We start from the raw sequence: 24,124 nt of genomic DNA, 5'->3' as shown, positions 1-24,124 counted from the left end.
TCTTCTGGCCTGCAAGCATACATGGAAGGAATGTTGTATACATAATAAATAAATTTAAAAAAACAAAAACAACAAAAAAACTACTGTAGTCTCCTGACATCTCATGTGCTTGGTGAGGACATGGATCAGCTGACTAGCTTATGTAAAGGTTTGATGGTGTTTGTTTTAGGAGCAAAAGCTTTTCTGATGAGCACTATTAATTCAGTAGGAAAAAAAAAATCACACCTATTTTCTATCTTAAGAATTGTTGTATGAGAGGGAGTGGGCCGTGTTCTGCCACCTGACTAGCTTAGTCCCCGAAATAACCACACAGACATTGTGGTTATTAAATTACTGCCTGGCCCATTATATCTAGCCTCTTCTTGGCTAGCTCTTACTTCTTGATCTATCCCATTTCTATTAATCTTTGTTCACCACAAGGTTGTGGCTTACTGGGAAAGATTCTAACCAGCACTAGTCTCAGGCCAGAGATTCGTGGCATCTGCTACTCTGCCCTTCTTCCCAGAATTCTGTTCTGTCTTCTCTGCCTACCTGAGATCTGCCCTGTCAACTAGGCCAAGGCAATTTCTTTAATAACCAGTGAAAGCAACACAAATACAGAAGGACCTCCTACACCAAAGAATGGCTGTTTCTTTTCAGATATTCATTAATTAATATGGCTGTTCTAAGGACCACAGCTCACCCTTGAAAAAGTCTAATTGAGTAGTTCAGTCAAATCATAAGAGACTGGCCAAGATTTCTGACTCTTCTATTAAGGCACATGGCTTCAGGCTTCTCCTCCCAGTGTTTTGGTTCATGGGGTCATCGGCTTTTCCTTCTAATGCAAGAGAGCAGCTAAGAAATCAACCATAACAACTATCAAAGTGACATTAAAAAGCTCAAGTTTTACAAAGTTAAGATCTTGCCAACGTGTTAGATTTATCATGCAATTAAAAATGTTCCTTAGACTAACAGTGCACTAGGGAGAAAATGAATTTAAAAATGAGATTTCTTTGGTACTATCAGCCCATCTCAATTGGCTCTTACCGTTCTGGTACAGATGGTTAATTATATAGCCTGCTGTTGGCAGTCAGGACTGAGGAGGTGGGGGAGCTACTTCAAAGTGTGTGAGATAACAGGTTGAATCTAAACTGTATATATGTCTATGTTAATCATTGGCTTCCTGTTGTTGTGAGGCTCCCCACTGCTCCATTGTATTGCTTAGACAGCATTGTTGTAGGTAAAGATGGATCTTAGTTTTAATGAACATTTAGCTTGAATATAGCTTTTTAAAATGTGTTAATGTGCAGAATACTATAATTGATGAACACATTACCATGTGAGGGTTGAGAAAATCAAACTACTGCTACTCATGAGTAAATAGCTTACTTTAATCACTGTGCCTCATTTTCTGACATAACAATTAGCTTTCTCAAATTCTAGCTATTTATACAGATGCTAAGACTATTAAGTTAGAAGTTTATACTGTGGGAAAATTAGAATAATATCAATTTAAATTAAAGTAGTGCTTGAAGTGTTAGCACCTAGGGAAGGTTATTTTTGCGTCAAGATTCTTCTCTCAACTCTAGTCCATTGAGCTGGTGTTCCTCCAGGTCACAGCGACTTCCATCATGGCAGACTCCTGTGTTTGCTCTCACTCTTCTGCATTTGTCTTCTTCTTATTTCAGCTGCTATTTGTCATTTTTGACTTCTCATGTTTTTGTGAGGATTCTCAAGAACTTTTCTCAGTGTTCAGTCCTGGGATTTCTTCTCTGCTCACTCTATAATTCTCCTGAACTGTCATCAGTCCAGTCGTGGCTTTATCTAGTGTCTAGAAATAGTAGACCTCTATATCTGTGTCTCCTGCCCATTACATGACAATTCCCTGATCTCTATCCTTCTGCACCTGTAATTATGGAACATAACATTAAAAAATTTCTGTCATGACATCTTATTCAGCACGTCTTGTTTACATTTAACTTGTTAGTCTATATCTCCTTCCACCTCGACTTCAAATCTCACTATTTATTGTTGCAGTACAATGCCCAGGATAAAGCTCATATTAATTTAGGCTCTTTAAAATGTAGGATGAGCTGGGCGGTGGTGGCGCACGCCTTTAATCCCAGCACTCGGGAGGCAGAGGCAGGAGGATCTCTGTGAGTTCGAGACCAGCCTGGTCTACAAGAGCTAGTTCCAGGACAGGCTCCAAAACCACAGAGAAACCTTGTCTCGAAAAACCAAAAAAAAAAAAAAAAAAAAAATGTAGGATGAGAACTTGTGATAATGGAACATGTATTTGCCATACATAATCATACAAAATTTTGTGTGTGTGCACTTTTTTAATAATCTGCTTACAGATATTTACACATCAGAGTGAAGAAAGTCTTTATCTTTATTTCCTTGTTGGTAGGCATAAGTTAATCTACTTGAGAAATTTGAATAAAAGGTTTAATAAACCATAATCTAAATCCTGTGATTTATCTTCCCTTAGTTTTCAAGATAATAAGACTTATGAATGGGTAGAGTATATTAATGGCTATTGATTCAAGTAGAAATGTATACTGTTTTGATTAGTTTCCTTTTTGTCTTGGCACTACTCAGCTTCGTGTTTGTGCTCAGTGATCTTACCTTTGGAGTACCAGCTTTATTCCTGTCAATTTAAGGAGTGAAATTTCTTTAATTGTGACATTAAAAGACTGCAAAGCTCCAAATACTGGAGAATTGGCTTTCCTAAAAGACTTTGCTCTACATAGTATAGGAGTGTTGGCATCAAGGAAAACTGGACTCTTTGACCTGAACTGCTACACCACCACCACCACTACTACTACTGCTTCTACTTTCTTCTTCTTCTTCTTCTTCTTCTTCTTCTTCTTCTTCTTCTTCTTCTTCTTCTTCTTCTTCTTCTTCTTCTTCTTCTTCTTCTTCTTCTTCTTCTTCTTCTTCCATTTTTAAATGAACTACACAATCACAATACCTTAATCAAGATCAGAAATACATATAACAAAATTGACCTTAAAATACATACTAATGCAAATTATTCATATCTATATCATATCCCCCTTTAAATATAAAAGAACATTTATAAACAATATTTGGGAATATGGACGCAGTTTTTTCTCTCCAAACTGCTTCCTGCTGTATGGGCGCGCTGTTAATCAGATCTTTCATGGTGTAACCTGTGTGCCAGGTTCATCTCAGTCGGCAGTTGAGTGAAGTAATTTTTTGAAGGTGTTCACAGCAACCCTTTAGGAGGGTGTGGTCTATCATACCATATTGGAACAGAAGCAATCCATAGGGTAGCATCCTCTGTGAAAACAAAAGAAGAATCTCTTTTCCAAAGTATCGTATCCTTAGATCCAAATTCTGAAGTCAAGGTATTTTCAAAATATCTATCTTGGATTAGTTCAGCAGCATTTATAAACAAATATCTTTTAGCAGATGTTGCTCTTTCCTCACCATTAAAACAAGTCAAAGAGAGCATAACAGCATACAGTATCAAGATTCTCTGTGTATTTTCCATCTTTGTGCGGCTTTATTTTAACCTCTATTTCGTTTATTTTTACTTTTATTTTATATTCTCTGTATATCTTTGTCCTGGAATAACTCTGTAGACCAGGCTGTCCTTGAACTCTCAGAGATCCGCCTGTCTCTGCCTCCCAGGCATTGGGATTAAAGGGGTGTGCTACCACACCTTGAAGTCACAGAGTTCAACTCCGAGGTCAATCTACCTCTGCCTCCCAAGTGTTGGGATTAAAGGTGTGTACTACCACACCCAACTATTCTCATTCTTCCCTTTTTTTAACTTTAAGAACTTTAACTTTTAGCCTGCATATATTTTTAACACACTGTAAATCATTTAAAAGTTTTCTTTTTTTCTTTGAATCTCTCTTTACTGTATCTCTCTTTTTTTCTGACTACATGAATCTTTAATGAGAGGGTTAAAGCCATGGCTTTGACGACTGGATCCAGCCCATTCCTTAGCTTTCCAGCCTCATGGCGGAGATACCGGCTGTAGCCACGTTTATTGCCACAAGTCTATGGCTTTTCAAGGTTCCCATCAGCAAGCAAGCCGCACCATTCTGCTCACAGACCACACTCATTCAGACTGCCTGCCTGAGTCAGAGTTTGCCCTGGCAGGACGGCCCAGAAAGCCGGCATTTTAAAACAACTCAGCTTTTTTCCTGCTACTGCTGAAAACAAACAAGCATGCAGTCAGCTTTTATCAACACCATTTAAGTGTTTCGTGGCAGGACCTCTTAAGAGCTGCAGGGTTTTGCAGCTAAAGCTGAGTCAGGAAGCCTCTCTTAGATGAGAGCGCTTGCTTTCCTCTAGCAAGCATAGCAGACCCAAGAAATTGCTGCTACCAAGAAAACATGCTTTACTCTATTCTTTCCCAAGCTTTCTCAGGCTTTCTGTGGATACAGTTGTCCACGGGTTTGGGCGCCATTCTGTAGTGGGAGCTGCGGGCTGCATTCCTGCCGCCCTGCTCCAAAATAGCTAGCTTATGCCCCAAAATAACAACACACAAACTGTATTCATATAAACACTGCTTGGCCCATTTCTATTAATGTGTGTAGCACCACGAGGTGCGCTTAACAGGAAGATTCTAGCCTACCTCCACCCTGGGTCGGAGCTTCATCACATCTGCCTCAGAGAGGAAAGCTATGGAGTCTGAGCTCACTTCTTCTTCCTCCCAGCATTCTGTTCTGTTTACTCCGCCTACCTAATTTTCTGTCCTATCAGGGCCAAGGCAGTTTCTTTATTTAACCAATGACCTTCCTCCATCAAGACAGTCAACACAAAGTGATGCTGATGACCTCTCTTGTTATGAGAATCTTGGTCATTATGAAGTACCTCACACTAAAACATTTCATTGTGTTCATTCATTCATTGAATTATGGGGGAGGTGGAGATCTTGTTACTATGTCTGAGTTTATAGCCATGTAGGTGTATTCATAGCATTCATTCTTCAGTAGCTCTTTTTTTAAAGGCAATTTATATAAAAAAATTCTAATGTGGTCTTGCATTATGCATTTTTAATATAAGGTAAAATAAATTATTTTATTCTATTTTTCTTAGGTATTATTTTCGGTGCAGAAAGGTGTACATATAGATCACACTAGCCTTGAGTTTCAGATTGCTATGTCTCTGCTGCCTGCAGGTTGGGATTTTAGGTGTGCACTATCTCATGCCTGCCTTCATCTTCTTAGACTTAAATAGTTTACTTAGTGCAGTTTATACTGAGGTGAGCATTTTCAGAAAACAGAAAAGACTATAACCATTATGGCAGATAGTGAACACAGTATTTACTAGAACTCATGAGAATGGCCATTAGCAAGCTTATGATTGTCTAATAGGCACAACTCATAGGACCATTTTATATTTTCAAAATGAGGGTTGTATAAGGGAGAAATTACCTTATAAAGTAAACTATTAATAAAATTCAAAAGAAATTGATACTAGCATGCAGGTAGTACTGTGTCTAGAAAATGAAATAGTAGAATTTAGTCTTAGAACATATTTCAGAATTCACTGGCTAGTACTTTCCAGGATTTATTTTCAGTGTAGAATCCTTTTTTTTTCAGTCTAAATCCACAGTTCAGAATAGAAAATAAATTAAAGTTAGCATAGTTTGATAAGCAGTATATAGTTTCACCAGCCCATCTACCTAGGCCTTTGCCCGACTTGCCCTTTCCCTTATTCAGTCTAGGTACCTGGATGGCCATGATCAACCTTTATATACTCACAGAAGCAGATGTATCTCCATATATATGGAAATTTAATACAAAGAGAAACAACATTACAGATTGGTAAAAGACCGACAAATCAACGAAGATGATGAGATAATTGATTATCTATAAAGAAAAGGAGGAAAAAATTGCATTTATTCCTAGTTCCATTTAAAAAATAAAAATTTCATGAATCGAGAACCCCAATTGAAAAGTAAAATGTATTCAGAAGACTGATCATAGCAGTATTGTCAGGAAAAAAACATAGAAATGGCTCGCATGTTCATAAACAGGAGGAAGGTTATATATAAAGTACAATAGAGTTATACAATAGAGTGATGTGTAGTAATGAAAAATGAACTATTGTACATTGAATCAATTAAAATCAGCTACATAAGAAAACCTGTTCCCTGTCTGTCTCTCTTGTCTCTCTTTTTCATACAAATTCAAATATATACAGATATATAATTTCATTTGGATGACAGTCAGAAGTAAGAAGAACTGGAGTGGCCTTCTTTTAGTAATAAAATATGCAGGAGCTAGGCTAAGGAGGCAAACAGGAGAAACTCAGGAAAGTTCTCCACTGGAGTAAATCGAGCCTGTCTAATAAGAGCCTTGTTTATCTTTCTTATTTTTGTTTTGATGTTCAAAATCATAATATACTATTTTCTTTGTTATATATCTCATGTAAAGTATAAAAATGAAGTTAATTAAAAGATAATTTTAAAGCTCTAAAACAACACCATTTATCTAGTTTGATGTTCCCATGTAGAAATCCATACCAAATCTAGAGTTTCCTGAGAGTTAGGAGGGACTTTCTAAACCTGTAGTATCCCATTGAAACCTCATTTCTCCCACAAATTTGTGATCGTTTCCTGAGCTCTTAGATGACCCAAATAGGTCATCAGAAGATAGTTTGTGTTAGCTATGTGTCCTCTTGACTTGCCTGTCATCTCCTCATTGCTGCAGTGTGTCATGGTTACCAAGACGGAGTTGTGGTCATCGTTAAACTGTGTTTGTACCTTATGTTTTCTGTATCTGTGTATTTATGGGTCCTGTACAACTTTGTGATATTTTCGCTTGTGTCAGGCACCCCACTAGACCCTCAGGATACAATAATAGTTCGACTAGTTTTACGTTTAACGTGTAAGAGAAAAGAAAGAGATTGTAAGTAACAGAGACTGACATTTAACAGCCAGCATTGTTTTTCCTTGGATCTGTTCTCATCCAGCTCCTGAATTTACATAATCATAGGGCTACATAGAATATAAGAATTCTAAACATTGCCTGCAGCCAGCCACAAGCATATGATTTATTTCTTGACAGTAGGATGTGAGGAAGAAAATTGTGTGTTACTTCAGGTCACATACGGAGAAGAAGGAACAGCCTTTCCTCCTCTTCCAGCCCAGCATGTATATGAAACATGCGTATACTGGAATGTGGTGAGGAGATTCCTAGATAATGCAGACACGAGGATACTATGAAGATCATAGAGGTGAAAAACAGAAGGATCCCAGTTCTCATCTCCTGCAGTTCCACACCACTGAGGACTTACTGGGTCAGAGCTACCATCCCACCTAAGAGAGGATAAATTCTCTGTTAAATCTCTAGCATTTATTATTATTATTATTGTTATTATTATTATTTCTTTACTTCCAATCCTACTTGGTTTCTAGTTAAGTTTTCCTGCCAAAAAGTAATGTCAGCCTTGTTACTCACTGCATGGAGTTGTATGTATGCATATGCAAGTGCTAGAGAAGGCAGAGAGCTTTTCATCTATGCGGAGTCTTTTCAGATGGAGGAGGGGCAGGCATTTCAGCTGTTGGGCCAGCATGAATAAATATGGTAAAGAGTGTGTGTTGCATGAGGAGGGTGGGGCCCTTTGTTTGTCCTGGCCCAGCTAGCTTACACCTGAAATAACCACGCAGAAATTGTCTTAATTAAATCACTGCCTGGCCCATTATTTCTAGCCTCTTATTGGCTAACTCTCACATCTTGATTTAACCGATATCTAATAATCTGTATATCACCACAAGGTCGTGGCTTACTGGGAAAGATTCAACATGTCTTACCTGGTGGCCCCATGTCGGCTCTCTGACTCTGCTTTTTTCCTTTCAGAATTCAGTTATATCTTCTCTGCCTACCAAGTTCTGCCCTATCAGGCGAAGCAGTTTCTTTATTGATTAACCAATGAAAGCAAAACATAAACAGAAGGATCTCCAATAGCAGGTGTGAGGGTTCAGACCATGACCTAGTTTTTTCTATTAATTAGGGAGCTCAGTTTGAATAGATTGGTTTATAATCATTCCAATTTGTTACTTTTGGGAAACAGGTGATGCAGAAGACACCAGAGTAGTTGCCACTGTGCATTCAAACGAGATTAAGGAGTAGTTTTGGAGAGGCAATGATAGGAAGATAAAGAAATTAGCATATGAACAATTACTAATTATAAGCATCCAGTGAATTTTCTGGCTGTTGTTCAAGTTGTATTGCTATACAACTTTATAAAGATCCATATAGGAAAAGTGACACTTTTATATGCAACTATTATATTATTCTTTGAGATTGTGTATGGTATATGAGGCCAGGCTGGACGTACTGGAAGGGGTCATATCATGAAGTATCAGCTTAACCAATTTCTAAAGCACCTTGATGTAAAAATAAAATGTTCAGTTAGACTGGAAGTAATGGTGGCAGTTTGGTACTATATAGAGATGCCAGAATTCTTTGTGTTCACATCTGATTTCCAGCTCGTGATGTGTGGTGTGAATGAAAATATGCATCGTGTTGCTTTGGCTTCCCCACAAATTTAAACTCAAAAAGCCATACTACAGTAATATATGATAGCATGTATGAATGCTGCATGAATATTGTACTAGTCATAATATAGGATGTTCACTCCTAGAATTGTGATGACATCTACTGAATTGCAGCCAGTTCATTTGCATATTCATGCCCACTTAGCTCAAATAAGTCCCTATTTGTTTGCACATTAATGTCTGGTTTCTGCATCAGTTAACCAATTTACATATCCCTGTTCAGATGGTTAGTGATGTTCATGTGTTAGAGCATTGGTGTAGCTCTAGTGCTTTGAGCGACTTGTGGAATGTTATGACTTAATGGAGGAGCACCTATTGCTCATTATACTTATGCAGCATGGACCACTTGTTTTAGGTTTCTAAGTTCTAGATTGCTTACTTACCTGTAATATGATACTAACAACATTTACCTGCCCTTTTCTAGGGGTTCTGTCACTTGCCACATTCATAGTAACAAGGTAGCATCAGTATTTCTAGATCAGCCATATTTTTGGATCTACCCCAGAGCCCCTACTCCCCTACACCTAGGGAGGTGTAGTAGGCACTTGTGGGAGGCACACATGAAGACAGTCAGAGTTCTAATGACAAAGGAGAAGAGAATATTTTTTGAGAAAGTTATGGAACAAAGGAAGAACTCTATTCCTACACTGGGAAATGAGCTAACCAACTGACCAAGTGAGTTTAACTGACCAAATGTGTCTGTTATGGAGAGGATATACCTGAGTACACAGATGGGGGAGTCTGCCCTGCAATTCCAGGCATTTTATTTTGGCTGAAGCAAGTGCATGAGGAAGATTGGACCTAGGTAAGGAAAAAGATGAGTAGACCTTAAAAGACCTGCTATAATATGATATAGTATACTATAATGTAAATGTAATATATTCTAAAGGTTTGGATTTCCCTTATGGATGATCAGTTCCTGTAGGAGAGAATCTAGTCAGTGTGTGGAGACTGAGGTGAGTGCAGTGGAAGTGGTGACAGTCAAGTTGTGCTTCTCGAAGACTATCCTAGCTTCTTAGGACAAGTGACATGAGGTCCAGAAGCTAATTTGAAAATAGTATCAGTTGGACGTGATATTCTTTGTTGTGTTTGAGCATAAGATACACATTTTGGCTCATTACCAGTTTTCCAATCTGGTGACTTGGGTATGATGTCATTTGTTAAATGAGGAAATGCAAATAAGAGAGACATTCCCCTTAAAATTTTATTCATATATTTGTATATTTATTTACTTATTGTATGTATGCATATGTGTGCATTCTTGTGTGTGTATGTATGCAATACATATGTAGATGTGTGTGTTTGTGTGTGTGTATGTACACCACAGCATGCGTACAAATAAATGCGTGGTAACTTTCAGGAGATGGTTCCCTTCTTCTATCACGTAGGTATGTATCTCTGCGGAAGTGGGCTACTGAGCGCAGGTGGTCAGGTTTGGCAGCAAGTGCCCCTGTGTTTTTGAGCCATCTTATTGTCTGTTGTTTAGATTAGTGTGAAGATACTGCATGTTTCTGTTTGCTTAGAGCTATCTAATCTAATGACTAGTCTTTACTCCAACTTCAAATGTTAGGCTCTTAGCAGTTTGTGATTACCTACCACCGTTTTTACTCCTAAGTCCGAAGTGTTAGAGTTATGGCTATAATCTCACCCTCTTCCTCCTTTTATTTTTGAATTGCAAAAGCTATTCTGTTCTTTGTAAGCTTTAATTTATCTATTGATTGCAGGGTTAATTTTAGTCTCTGAATTCTATAACTTTTAAAATTTTTATTCCTAGATACATTCTGTAGTATTAATGTTAAAATCCAGTAACCAATATTTTTTAATTAAATTTCTCTGAAATATTGTGTATATTACTTAACCAACTTTTCTCACTTGAAAAAAGAACTAAAGCTTGGCTCTGCCTCAACTTGATATGCCAGGCTTTGTTGACCTCCCATGGTAGATGGGGGGTGTATGTAGAAAGGAGGTGTAGGGGAAATGGGAGGAGAGGAGGGAGGGGAAACTGCAGTTGGCTTGTAGAATAAATAAATTTAAAAAAAGAAAAAGAACTAAAATTATTCCTGCAAAGCTTGTTCATCTGGAAAGTTCCAGGTTCTTGGGCTCTAAATCATTTGTTGTTTATCTGCTCCTCAAACCAGTATCTTAAGGCTAGTTAGAGGTCCAGATTGTGGTTTCTGGATCAGACTTACTATATGGGTGATGTTCAGATTATCTCTTCTGTATGTTGCTTTGTTTCCTATAAAATCAAATTAGGGCCATAAAATTTCCAAAAAGATTTCTATCAGATTTTTGATGAAATGTCATAGATAAATGGATGGAAGGATGGATGGGGGCGGGGATGCAGTAGTCAGTTAGATTCTGATTGTTGGCATAGAAGAGAATTGGGAGTGCCAGAGACTGTGCTCAAGCAGGAATGGTGCCTCAATACTGTTTCTTATGTTCTGCTATGACTCTTCATGGATTTGATGATACCTTGGTTAGGAAGTTTTTCTTTTCCTATTCCAGGGATTCACATTGTAATTTCTTACAAATCCACTTTCACAGGCACTCTTAGAAGTAACGTTTTAGTAGCCATCTACCTACCTGAATATTGCTGTACATGAACGTTATCATCACTGAGTCAAGCAGTCATAGTAATAGTTAATCTGCGATGGAAGTTTAAGTTAGCTTGGGAGGCATGCAAAATGGATATCATTTCTTTCAGCATGCTTGCTTAAGAAAGACTGATAGAAGCAAAATTGTTAATGGATCAAACCATTCACTGAATTTGACTATGTATACTGTTTAGACCCTGAGACTCTTATTGAGGATCGTTCAATCCCTTCTTAAACAGTTCTAATCAGCCGGGCGGTGGTGGCGCACGCCTTTAATCCCAGCACTTGGGAGGCAGAGGCAGGCAGATCTCTGTGAGTTCGAGACCAGCCTGGTCTACAAGAGCTAGTTCCAGGACAGGCTCCAAAACCACAGAGAAACCCTGTCTCAAAAAACCAAAAAAAAAAAAAAAACAAAACAAAACAAAACAAAACAAAACAAAAGTTCTAATCAGGGATATTTTGCTTTAAACGTTAATTAGCATCTGAATTAATGAGTGACTTCAACCATATCCAAAACTATTTAATCTTTTAACTCAGTTGATATAGTGTCTATAATGTAAATGAATTTGTTATAAATTATGGAATTACATGTAAATCTCTCACATGTATGTCAGTATGGTTCTTTTTTTTCTGGTGTCTAGGACATTTAAACAAAAACAAATATATTGCCCAAGGGGAAGAATTAGCTAATTTTATAGTGTTTCTATATTTTAAATGATTTCTGTGTAGGCTCAAATTATATTTGCAGTATTTTATACTTTGAAATAAATAATTGCTACGAATATTTTATAAGTGATAATTTAAACAGGATTTTTACCTCTAGTTGACAAAGTATTTATGAGATAAAGACTCTCTGTTCTTACTGCCTTCCTCTTAAATTTTTCTTTGTTGATGTTATCATCATTATATTTCACTTTTTATTGAGGCAAAATACTTTTTTTATTTTATTCACAGTAAAATGTGTAAGGTGTACTTAGATGTTCAGCTTACAGTGATGAAACTATTTGTCAGAGAGGGGGATTTCTCCTGCTTCTTGTCAGTTCAGTCCCAACTATCAACACATTCCTGATTTTTTTCCCTAATGCTGTCACTTTGTCTTGCCCTTTCTCTTCCTCTATAGTGAAATAGTGTCTGTCTGTCTGTCTGTCTGTCTGTGGATTTCTTTGTTGTCATGCACACTATTTCATTTTATTACTGTGTAGTATTTCATTCTGTGGCTGCAGGGGAGTTCATCCTCACTTTAGTGCCCTTCTAGTATTTCACTCAGAGCGTCCCGGTAACTCTAAGGACACTTTTGTACGTTGTGTACATGTCTCTTGAGTACCTGCAGGGATAGAATGATGATGGATGAAATAGGCATTGTTTAGTTTTAAAAAATAAGCCCGGCAGTGCTGGCACACACCTTTAATCCCTAAATTTAGGAGGTGGAAGCAGGCCTGTGAATTCTGTGAGTTTGAGGTCTGTCTGGTCTACAAGAGTTAGTTTCAGGACAAGGTCCAAAGCTACACAGAGGAACCCTGTCTCAAAAAACCAAAACCAAACAAACAAAAAACAAAAACAAACAAAAAACAAAAAAACCCATAATTGTTTTAAGCTACAGACATTTATTAGACATTATACAAATCCCGTTTTACATTTTCAATTCTAGGTGAATTTAGCTGTGGCTAGTGTGCTGGCTCCCTTATTGATAGGATTTCTTTTTAAAGAATCTAAGCACTGTCTTATACTATTCTTTCCCATCCCATTTTGACAGACCTGCCTGGATATAGTTATTTACTGAAATTCAGGCTACATATGAATTCACTGATTTATAGTATATCTTCTCATAGTAAATAATTTAAATAATTTGTCTTTCTCTTAGGATATCCTAATTGTGTATATGTAGTTTTTATCTAGCATTCTTAGGTAGCCCTGTTTATTGTTGTTGCTTGTCTGTTTGCATGTTTATTTGATCCAGGATCATGTTGTTTAGCCGTGCTTGGCCTGGTACTTGACAGTCGGATGAACTTTCTTGCTAGGTATCACCTATTAATTTCTTAGAACCTTTGATGTTAAAGTCAATGCCATTTTCTTTAATCTCTCTTTGCCATTGCTTACTCAGTGTTATACCATTGTGCATTATTTCTCTAATGCATGTATGCCATAGGAATTTCTGTTGTTGGTAGGCAGACCCATGCCCTTTTAAAATTCCTTCCCCTGTGGTGATGGGAATTTGTAACTGTGATAAATGGTCAGTCATATGATTATCTTACATTGTATAGCAATAGTGTGTGTGTGTGTGCATTTCATTGTGATTCATAAATAAATAAAATTCAGAATTATATAAATGAATAACTTTCATATATCTTATTTGATTTTGTTACTAGGGAAAATTGAGGTTTCAGTTTTAGTTTTATAGTCAGTTTTGTTAATGAAAGAATTTTTGAAAGGATTCTGAATGAAGCTCCAGCACAGTTTTATTAGAGTTTAGAAAGAAAGCACAGTATAAGCAGGCTGTAAATTCTAGTATCCTCTAGGAGGAGGGAGGAAAAGCCATGCTTTATATTAGCACTGAGAAACCATGAGAGAGCCAACAAGGAGAGCATGCTCAGGAGTGCTGAGCTATAGATCTGTATTTATTCAGAGGATGCCCGATCCCAAACTTTTATGTTTCAGGGCAGAGGATTGCACCAGGGTCACATGAAACAGAGGCAACCTGTTAAGAAATGAATGAATGGCTAGTATGCAAGAATAGAAGTGGTTCATGGCTGAGGAAGGAGCTTCCATGCCTCCAGATGCTTGATGTACAGTGCATAGCCAGTTATAGTCTCTGTCTTTTTCATTTGTTTTTCTTGGGCCGTTTCCACTCAAGGTCTGTTTAGATGGAACCCAAATAAGAAGGGACTTTTCAGGTTTTCCTTTTTAAACTGGCTTCTTCCATAGTGTTGTCATTTTGATGTTTCAGCACAGTCCCTCTTCAGCCACATCCTTATCAGGAAAGCTGCTTAAGAGTCAAGAAGCAGAAAGCAATGATTTATGAAGTCATGTTTATGAGGCCTTCATTCAGGAGTGAGGCTCAGGAGTAGCCTCAGCTTGCCTGTGACTGTGCTCATGACCTGTGGAGTATTGAATTGTGTTGTTCTAAGCTCTGAATGCACAGTACTATGTTGTGTTATATATTTGTAGGAAACCACAACACCACTTAGTTTGATACTATACAGTCTTTCCATTGGGAACTCCAAACAGTTTGTGAGTTTCTTTTACTTTAAGGAGGAAAAATATGACCTTCTTAAATTCATGTTCTCTTCTATAATTTTCACTGTTAAATTATAGGTATCCTTCCTACCTCCCCCTGTGTCTCTCTGTCTGTCTGTCTGTCTGTCTCTGTCTCTCTCTCACACACACATACACACACACACACACACACACACACACACGCACACCCCTACTCCTTACCTAGTCCAGTTATTCTTGCCTTTATGTATATGCATTTAGGGCTAAATAGTAAAGATTGGGCGATATATCAAAGGTCTTGTCCCTGTAGAAGACTGATTGTCCCTCACTCAGCAACTATTGACTGCCTGTAGATATTCATCAAGGATCGGGACCTTTGAATATTTTCCCCATCCACACTGACATATTAACTGGTGTGGCCTTATGCAGGCAGGCATGTTGTTGAGATTTTATAGGTATAGCATTCCTGTCTTGTTTAGCAGACTCTCTTGCTGCTGTCCTTCAAAAGAGATCGAATTCTGTTTCTTACAGTCTTTCTGCTTCTCTTCTCCTCTGTTCCTCAAGTCTTAGATATAGGGTTGTGTTGTGCCCAGTTGGAGTTGGTCATTTATTCTCTCCATCTTGACCAGCTGTAAATCTTTGTAGTTGCCTCTATGAACTACAAGAAGTTGCTTTGTTGAAGAGAGGGGGTTGCACTTACTCAGAAGTGGGCACTGTTGCCTCATTCTATTCACTTTAATTATGTGTCTGTCTGTAGTGCTGGTGGCTAGGGAGGTCAGAAGATGGTGTTGGATCCCCTTCAGGTAGATTTACAGGCTGTTGTGAAGTGCTGAAGTGGGTTCTGGGAACTGAATTTTAGTCCCCTGTAAGAACATGAAGAACTTTTCCCTACTGAGCCATCTTTCCAGCACCCAGGAACCTTACATTTTGACTAATTTACCATATGCCATTCAGTGACCTTCCAAATCTGACATATAGTATCCTCTTTTATTATCATCATACTTTAATGATGAAAGTCAGCTCTTCATACTAGATTAGTTTCCATTGTAGTAATCACTATTCAATTAGTGACTTGAATTTATTTGTTTAGAATGTGTATTTATTACTTACATTTCATGTACCTTAGGGCCATATCCTTAAGTTCGTTGTATATACTGAACATCTAGTATATTAAACACCTCTGATAAACTGACATTTCACATGTGAGAAATTCAGCATTATATATTAAATGTCTAGGGTAATCAGAACCTTCAGTCTTCTCCCCTCATTTGCTAGTAATATTTGTTGAGATTTATGAATATATCAGATTAAATTATATTAAGGAGCAAGATGACGAAAACTGATATATTGTGAAATAAGGATAAAATTACAGAAATGAGATTTTGAGTACATATTTAATTATTTTACTCCCATAATATTTTGTAAAATAAGCCTTATTATCTCATTTTTATAGCTAAGAAAAAAACATGGCTTGTAGAGATTTCACCAAAGTCTCAAGACCAGTATGTGACAATGTTCTTCTCTTGTGGTTTTCTTGTTCAGAGACTGGAAAATAATTTGCATTTGATATGCCTGTGCAATTTTTGCCCTGAGGTGCTAATATATAATCAGGTATTGAGTTTAAGAAATCCACCTCTGCAAGGCATCTCACCATCAAGTGGCAGAACATTTTTATCAATAGAATTTCCCTGTGACCTTAGAGGGTCTGTATCTCTCCTCAAGCCTTTAGTAAGTGCTGAAATGCTTTATGTCACAGTAGGTTAACATGACATTTCTAGATGAAGTGAAGTCATCTATCTATGATTGTGAGACAGGCTTCTCTCTTCCATCTAATGACTTTCCCCTGAATACTGACTTAGTGTTTGTTTTTCCCAGGATGAGGAGTCCTCTGTTGTGTGCTTATGCTACATACTGTGTCCATTCAGTTGTTGATGACATTGATTCTGTCCTCAGGTTCTTGACCCTGGTATGTCACAAACTTTTGTGTCCAAGTTTTTGTGTGGGACAAGCATTTTTACATTCATTAGGAATGCATAGAAGTGGGATTGCTGGGTGTACATGTCATTACTTTTGCTTAACTTTTAAAGAAACTGCCAGTTTTCCAAAGTAAGTGCATTTTATATTCCTACCTCAAGTGTATGCCAAAATTGATACTGTCAGTCTTTTCCATTTGAGACATTCAAGTTGAGTATCTAGTGGTATCATTGTGGTAGTGTGTCCATTGTTAATGTAACTCATACTGATGTATGAGACTGTAGAAATGTCAATTTGAGTACTCTATTTCCAAATTAGAATCGACTACTAATGTTTTATTTTGTCTTGTATAATCTCAGAACTCTAATTTTGTCTCATTTCTTTTGAAATAAACTGAATATACCTTTAAGCTTTTAAAATATAGGATAAATATATGTATCTATAATGTAAGCCCCTGGAAAAACTACATATGAATTTACTTACATGTTAAAATAGTGCTTGTTAAAACATTATTCCTGTGTATTTGTCAAGTTCTAGAATCTTCTGAAAGTTTATGGGATTGCCCTGAGGAAGTCCTACCAGAAAAGTAAACTAAACTTGCAGTTGTTAGTCTGCAGTAACCATGGGGCTCATGTAAGTGCTACTAATTAAGGCTTTCTATATTTAAGCGCCACCATGGCAGTAACTGGCACACTGACATGCAGCAGATTAAAATTACAGAATGTAAGCCCCAATCCAAGGAAAATGAAGTTATGTATAGGTGACTTGTTTCATTTGAATTAACGAAAGGGCTGCTGGTGTAGACCAGCTGTGTTCTCTGATGACAAAAATGAGTCTTGACATTTTGGGTAATGAAAATTCAGTTCAGCACCTCTTAGATATGGATGATAATATATTGTCAGTCAGCAGCAGATGGAAGGGAAGCACAAACCTTATCTTATTAAAAAATAGTGTGACATGTGGACACTGCCTGATATCTGCTTTCTAGGGGGAAAGTATCAGGGAAACCCCCTTTTAAAATGCTAGGAATAGCTATTTTGTGGAAGGAGGGTGAGGAGATCTGATATTGGTGCATGGCCTCTTTGACAGTTGCCTTTGTTCATGATTTCTAGTTTTGTGGTTTGTCTTCCTGGGTAGGGGGTAAGACATGAAAGTCCTGGAAAAAAGACTCACCTTTTTTGGCTTGACAGTATTAATGCAATCGTCTAGTTCCTACCTTGTAAGCCCACTTATTATGTCCTCTGCATGTGTTTCTCTAGTTTAGTGGATTAGCTGCACCGTCTCTTCAAAGGCTATCCAATCAAGGAGGGGTTATTAAAACCAGGGCGATTTATGACTGAGAATTAATTAGAGAAGCATTTTCATGCAAAACATCCAATTTTTTGATTAGCAGTGGAGCAGGGCCGCAATTAGCACTCTAGGAAGCTTAAATTTCCAGCTTTTTGATTCTCAGGAAATGAGATTATCAAACCAGGGTCAGACACTTGACAGCAAAGCGGGAGTGAGGGGAGTGTGAAATTATATCTTAAAAAAAATCTTTGATTTTGATTCTGAGATTGCTATTCAGGCCATATAAATTTCAGAAGAGGGCAAAGACAAAAAAATGAAAGTACAGGGGCTTGAAAGGTCTGGTTCTTCAGTGTGCAGGGTGTCTGTTGTGAATGTTCAGAGAATGGTCAGATGCAAACCGATGGTTTTTGTCCCTTCATTATTACTAATTATTTAATCTTCCTTTCATAAGTTTCTTTTGGTATTTAATACCTGAATAAATATCTGAAATGTTTATATGCATTGGAGGAAAGCCTGTTTTTTCCCCCATTAGAAAATGATGCTTGTTTTCTAAATGATGTCTTGTTAGTTTAAAGATCTATTCATTTTATTATTGGTTTTTTAATTATTTCAAATCACTTCTTAAGTGAGCCATAGTTTAAGCAGTGAGTTATGTTAGGCCGTAGATTACCACTTATTGATAAGTGACCTTTGTTAAGCTAGGTACCAGAAATAAAGAGTAAGGTGGCTTCAGACCTGCTGCAAACTAAGATACATTCTGTAGTTAGTACATTGTTTCTTCCTAGAAAGGTGAGGTATAGTGAAAATTCATATTTTCTAGAAAATATTTGTTACCTTCTGTCTTTTTAATTTAGAGTTATAATTTTAGTTGGAAAATACAAGAACAATGTATCTTTTGTCTTATCAGAGTGTGCTAGTTAAAACTCCTAAGTCTCCTTAATCATTGTCTTCATATTTACCATGATGCTCATCCTCTGTAAATAGTTTGCAGGTATTCAGCCCATTTAGTGCACTGGTTGTGTGTGCTGGTATGGATTGCTTGCTGAGTCATCTCAGGCACACCACTGTCATTCTGTCTAAGTTGAAGCACAGGTAAAGAAACATCCCTTGGTCTGGGTAGGGAAGGGAATGACCATTAGTGAATTTGACTTATCTGTTGTTATCTTTACCTTGTTTTCTCTATTTAAACAATGAACTATTGTCAGCCTCAGCTGTTCTTTAAAAACCAACTTTGTAAGCATATTCTAGATCATGCTGACCATGAGTAGAAGAGAGACATACAGATTTTATACAGAGATTTCTGCTGCTGCAGTTTTCTCCCTCACACATCTCTGGTTTAGGAACATGATTTGTTGATATCATCTATGGTTTTTGAAATCCCACTATTGATTCTCAGCTTTGTGTGCCATTCTTGCTCAGTTCTTGCCTTTTGTTGATGAAAAGTACCTAACACTGTCTAGTTGAAAATTGGCTGTTGTTTAGTCTTGGGGAGGAAGAAGAGCTGCCAGTCGGAGGTCAAAAAGTAGACATTATTGGATATATAGATATCAGACTCAGTGCTCATGTTTGGAAGTGTTGATGAATACTTGCTTTTTAGTGTCGATAAAGTATTTGTTTAAAGTATGTATAGTTTTACAGTTATAGCTGTTTTCTCTGTTGTATGAGGATAGTACATTTCCACTTCTATAGCACATATACGAGGGGGGGGAAGGAGGGAGGGAGAGAGAACACTTAAACAGTTGTATTAGAGATTTTTAATATTTGTGTATTTGTGCCAGACTATCCACCTTCTGGGAGCTTGTATGGGCAGGTTTGTGGATAAGAGGGAATTGTATTGCTTTCATTAGGCATGCAAAAATGCTTTCATTATTTGTGCATATCTGAACACAAACAAACATATCCAAATTTCATTTTCTATATTGGATGTTATTACCTGTAGAAGAAAACAGCAAAACATCTTGAATAAAAAATAAAATTAGAGCAATTTAAATAGTTACTAACATTTGATAATATTACTATTAAAGGTAAGCAGAAATAATGGGGTTTATTAAAGTTCAGGAAATTTAATCAAAATGGTGGGATAATTAAATATGAATCAGTTTTGAAGAAAGAATAATTTGTTATTTAGTGAAGTAGGAAAGCCATGCTAGTCTAAGCTTTTTTCCTTAATATGAAGGTTTTTTTAAACTACAGATTTTCATAGCTTAGTCCTAATTAATTAAGGAACTTGATTTGATTTAAAAGGCTTATATTTAGTAATTTGCCCCAGTGGTAATGTTATGGTGTTGGGTGCTGTCCTGGTGGCTCTCTACTTTGTCTGTTGTGCTATTTGTGTAGTGTATATGGTGATGGGTGGTTGATGTGGATGAGGACTCTATCAAAACATGCTAGTGTTGAGTAGAAAGGAATGCTTTCATTTTTCAGGTTCGTATAATTAACATTCAATAGTGATAGACTCATGTATGCTTGTGATTATATAAATCTATATAGATCTTCCTATTTTACCACTAGTTATATTTGATGGAATTTGCCTACATGAACTCCTGAAATTTTAATTTGTGATTGAAATCCTTTAGTATACAGGGCGTCCTCCTCTAGTGAAGACAGCGTCAGGTTAAATAAACTCATTTTCGTAGGTATCTGATCAGCTATTGATGGTATTAGATATTTGTGAGCACATGGTGAGTTTATAGGACAATGAGGTTAAGACTCTAGAGTTCATAAGAATAGGTTGGGAGAGATTTACACCGTGTTTGGAATAGATGAACAGTGTGTGGTGATGTGGAGTTGTTGAGGTGTTGCAGTAGGAATTAAATAGAAAAATTTAAGACTAATTAGATTGAATAATCTTATGGAAACAGCCACTACTTGCCCTAAGGTGGTACAGATCTGGGGAGTGTCTAGCATCTCTCAGGGGAAGGGAAGGTAGGCAGACACCTGTGTCAGAACCATCCAATATGGTTAGAAGTGCTAAGTAGCTTTCCTGACTTTCCACATTCCTTTGTGGGTACTTTAATTGCTAGGATTTTGTGATTTTGTTCAGTTTAATTGTGTTAACAATTGCTGAGGTCTCTTGATCCATCATTGTGCAGTTGGTGTCTGTCAGCAGCATTTAACACTTGATGTAGGAACTATTTCCTCTTGATAAAATCAGTGGAATATGTAAGTGTTTTCAAATGAACTACTTTACCTACATGTCTTTAAAATGGAACAATGGAACACATGCTCAAGAAATATTTTAAGTTTTTTTTTTTTTTGTTCATTGTTTTTGTTTTCTGAGACAGGGTCCTTTGGTAGCCCTGGCTATTCTGACTACTTAGATAAGGCTGGCCTCAAAGTTAGATCTTTCTGTTTCTGCCTTCTGAGTACTGGAATTAAAGACATGTATCACCGTGCCTGGCTTAAGATATTTTTTTAAATTACTATTTCTAGAGTAATTGACTTATTGATGTGTTATTCATGTAGTCGATGACAGACTATGTTTTAGAATATCTAAATACATTTTGAATATATTTCTTGCTACTAATGCTTGATAGATTTATGTTTTAGTTAAAAGTTTATGGTATCAGTGTTGTTATTAGAATAATAACAGAACCAGAAAATATCTTTTGAGATAATCTAGTCCAGTGGTTTTAAAACTTTATTCTTCCACTGGACATGATGGTGCATACCTGTGGTACTGGCACTATGGAGGTAGAGACAGAAGGCTCTGAAATACAAAGCCAGCATCCATTGCCTAGTAAGTACAGGGCTACTGTAGGGTATATGAAATTTTATCTCAGAAAACAACAAAACAAAAGCAAAAGCTACTGTCTAAAGTACTTGGAGCCAAAAGTGTAAGTATTCCATAAATGTAGGTACACGTGTCTCAGAGGCAAATGCTATGAGAATTTGCAAATGAGTAGTGTCCCAGTCTTCTGAAAGCTGTATATGATGTTGATTAAGTTCCTCATTTTTGTGTATGGATTCTTCACATACTTCAACTTGTGCTATTTTAAAAATGTTACAGCAAGGGCTGGAGAGATGACTCATCAGTTAAGAGCAGCACTGACTGCTCTTCCAGCAGATCTGGGTTCAATTGTCAGCACCGGAATGGCAGCTAACAACTGTCTATAACTCCAAGATCTGAGTTAACCCTTAAACAGACATACATGCAGGCAAAACACCAATGCACATAAAATAAAAATAAATACATTATTTTAAAAATGTTACAGCAGGCAGTACATTGAGCTCCATAGAGACAGCGCCGGGGCAAGCGAGAGCCGGACGGGCACTGGGCGACTCTGTGTCTCGCGGACGAAAATCAACTACACATGGGCAAAGGAGATCCTAAGAAGCCGAGAGGCAAAATGTCCTCATATGCATTCTTCGTGCAAACTTGCCGGGAGGAGCACAAGAAGAAGCACCCAGATGCTTCTGTCAACTTCTCAGAGTTCTCCAAGAAGTGCTCAGAAAGGTGGAAGACCATGTCTGCTAAAGAAAAGGGGAAATTTGAAGACATGGCCAAGGCTGACAAGCCTCTTTATGAAAGAGAAATGAAAATCTACATCTCCCCGCAAAGGGGAGACCAAAAAGAAGTTCAAGGACCCCAATGCACCCAAGAGGCCTCCTTCGGCCTTCTTCTTGTTCTGTTCTGAGTATCGCCCCAAAATCAAAGGAGAACACCCTGGCTTATCCATTGGTGATGTTGCAAAGAAACTGGGAGAGATGTGGAACAACACGGCCGCAGATGACAAGCAGCCCTACGAAAAGAAGGCTGCCAAGCTGAAGGAGAAGTACGAAAAGGATATTGCTGCTTACAGAGCTACAGGAAAACCCGATGCAGCGAAAAAGGGGGTGGTCAAGGCGGAAAAGAGCAAGAAAAAGAAGGAAGAGGAAGATGATGAGGAAGACGAGGAGGATGAAGAGGAGGAGGAAGAAGAGGAAGACGAAGATGAGGAAGAAGATGATGATGATGATGAATAAGTTGGTTCTAGCGCAGTTTTTTTCTTGTCTATAAAGCATTTAACCCCCCTGTACACAACTCATTCCTTTTAAAGAAAAAAATTGAAATGTAAGGCTGTGTAAGATTTGTTTTTAAACTGTACGGTGTCTTTTTTTGTATAGTTAACACACTACCGAATGTGTCTTTAGATAGCCCTGTCCTTGTGGTATTTTCAATAGCCACTAACCTTGCCTGGTACAGTCTGGGGGTTGTAAATTGGCATGGAAATTTAAAGCAGGTTCTTTTGGTGCACAGCACAAATTAGCTATATATGGGGACGGTAGTTTTTTGTTTTTGTTTTGTTTTTGTTTTTTTTCATCTTCAGTTGTCTTTGATGCAGCTTATATGAAGATAATTGTTCTGTTAACTGAATACCACTCTGTAATTGCAAAAAAAATTGCAGCTGTTTTGTTGACATTCTGAATGCTTCTAAGTAAATACAATTTTTTTTTATTAAAAAAAATGTTACAGCAAACTTGTGGGTATTCCTTAGCACTATATATCTAGAAGGGGTTAGCAAGGTAATCCTGTTTGAAATTTGGTAGAGTCCTTACTTTTCAAAAACATTAATCAGCATGCATTATTTGTAAAAGTCTAGGTCTGTGTCTGTTTCCTTTCATCCTTGATGTAACTTATGATACCCTATCAGTTTATAATTGTAAACATTTTTACAATTTCAGAATTCTCCAGCTTGATAAGAATATGCCTTTGATTACTATCCAGAAAAAGAGATTAAATTCAGAATATGTGCTGAGACACCATTCTTTAACTTTAGACGGAACCTACAAAGCTCATTAAAATCCGGACCTAAAGGTTCTATTGCTTGTATTCTTTTCCTTTGTGTGTCTGTGAAATAGCATTTCTAACTGCTTTGTGGAGCTGCTTTCCTGATCCAGGGAACTCACTTCGAGATCTGTACAATAAATCTTAGAGTAAAATGAAGGAAGACGGTGATAGTTAGGGTAAGCGTGCTGCCTCTGACTATTTTGCTTCTTTCTTAACTCTATAGCTTTAGAAAGTATCCAATTTCCCTGGAGAATATTGAATCTAATAGAATTATGCATGCACATTAACAGATCATCAACAGTACACCTTTCCCCTGGGCCAGCAGCAATTTGAGAAGATACATTCCCCAACAAATGACATAAAAGTTGTAGCTCTAGTAACAAATTAACAATCACCAAGATCTATATTGGATGTATGTTCAGGTCTCCTTCATTTGAGTTTTATTTATGAATCACAAAACTGGATTTGAAGAATGTTTAGTATAAGGAGTGAACGACTAGTTTCTAAACTCTTATTCAACAGAGATTTCAGACTAATTTTGAATCAAGAGTTTAGATGCTTACAAGGCATACCTTGACTATAATAAAATGCTTTCACCATATATCATGTTTCCACTAGCTGTTTAGTTGTATTTTAGTGTTAGTATTAATTCCAGGCTTTCTTTTGGTCTATTCAATTTTAGCAACCTTCTTTGACCCTTTCATGGTCATTTACAGTACGTCATCAATTCAGTATCAAACAAAACTTTAGTAGGTT

The 24,124-nt window shown here is 37.2% G+C and overlaps 1 protein-coding gene and 1 pseudogene across 1 annotated transcript in view; both read left to right on the top strand.

The window, feature by feature from the left end:
- Exoc4 (exocyst complex component 4) overlaps positions 1-24,124 on the top strand; it is a 756,055-nt gene that overhangs the window by 220,535 nt on the left and 511,396 nt on the right. The gene's annotated exons all lie outside the window — the stretch shown is intronic.
- Positions 21,912-22,563, top strand: LOC130870341 (high mobility group protein B1-like; annotated as a pseudogene).

Source organism: Chionomys nivalis, chromosome 1, assembly GCF_950005125.1.
Source record: "Chionomys nivalis chromosome 1, mChiNiv1.1, whole genome shotgun sequence".
In the NCBI taxonomy this organism is placed as follows: domain Eukaryota; kingdom Metazoa; phylum Chordata; class Mammalia; order Rodentia; family Cricetidae; genus Chionomys; species Chionomys nivalis.
This window is presented reverse-complemented; position numbering and strand designations above follow the sequence as displayed.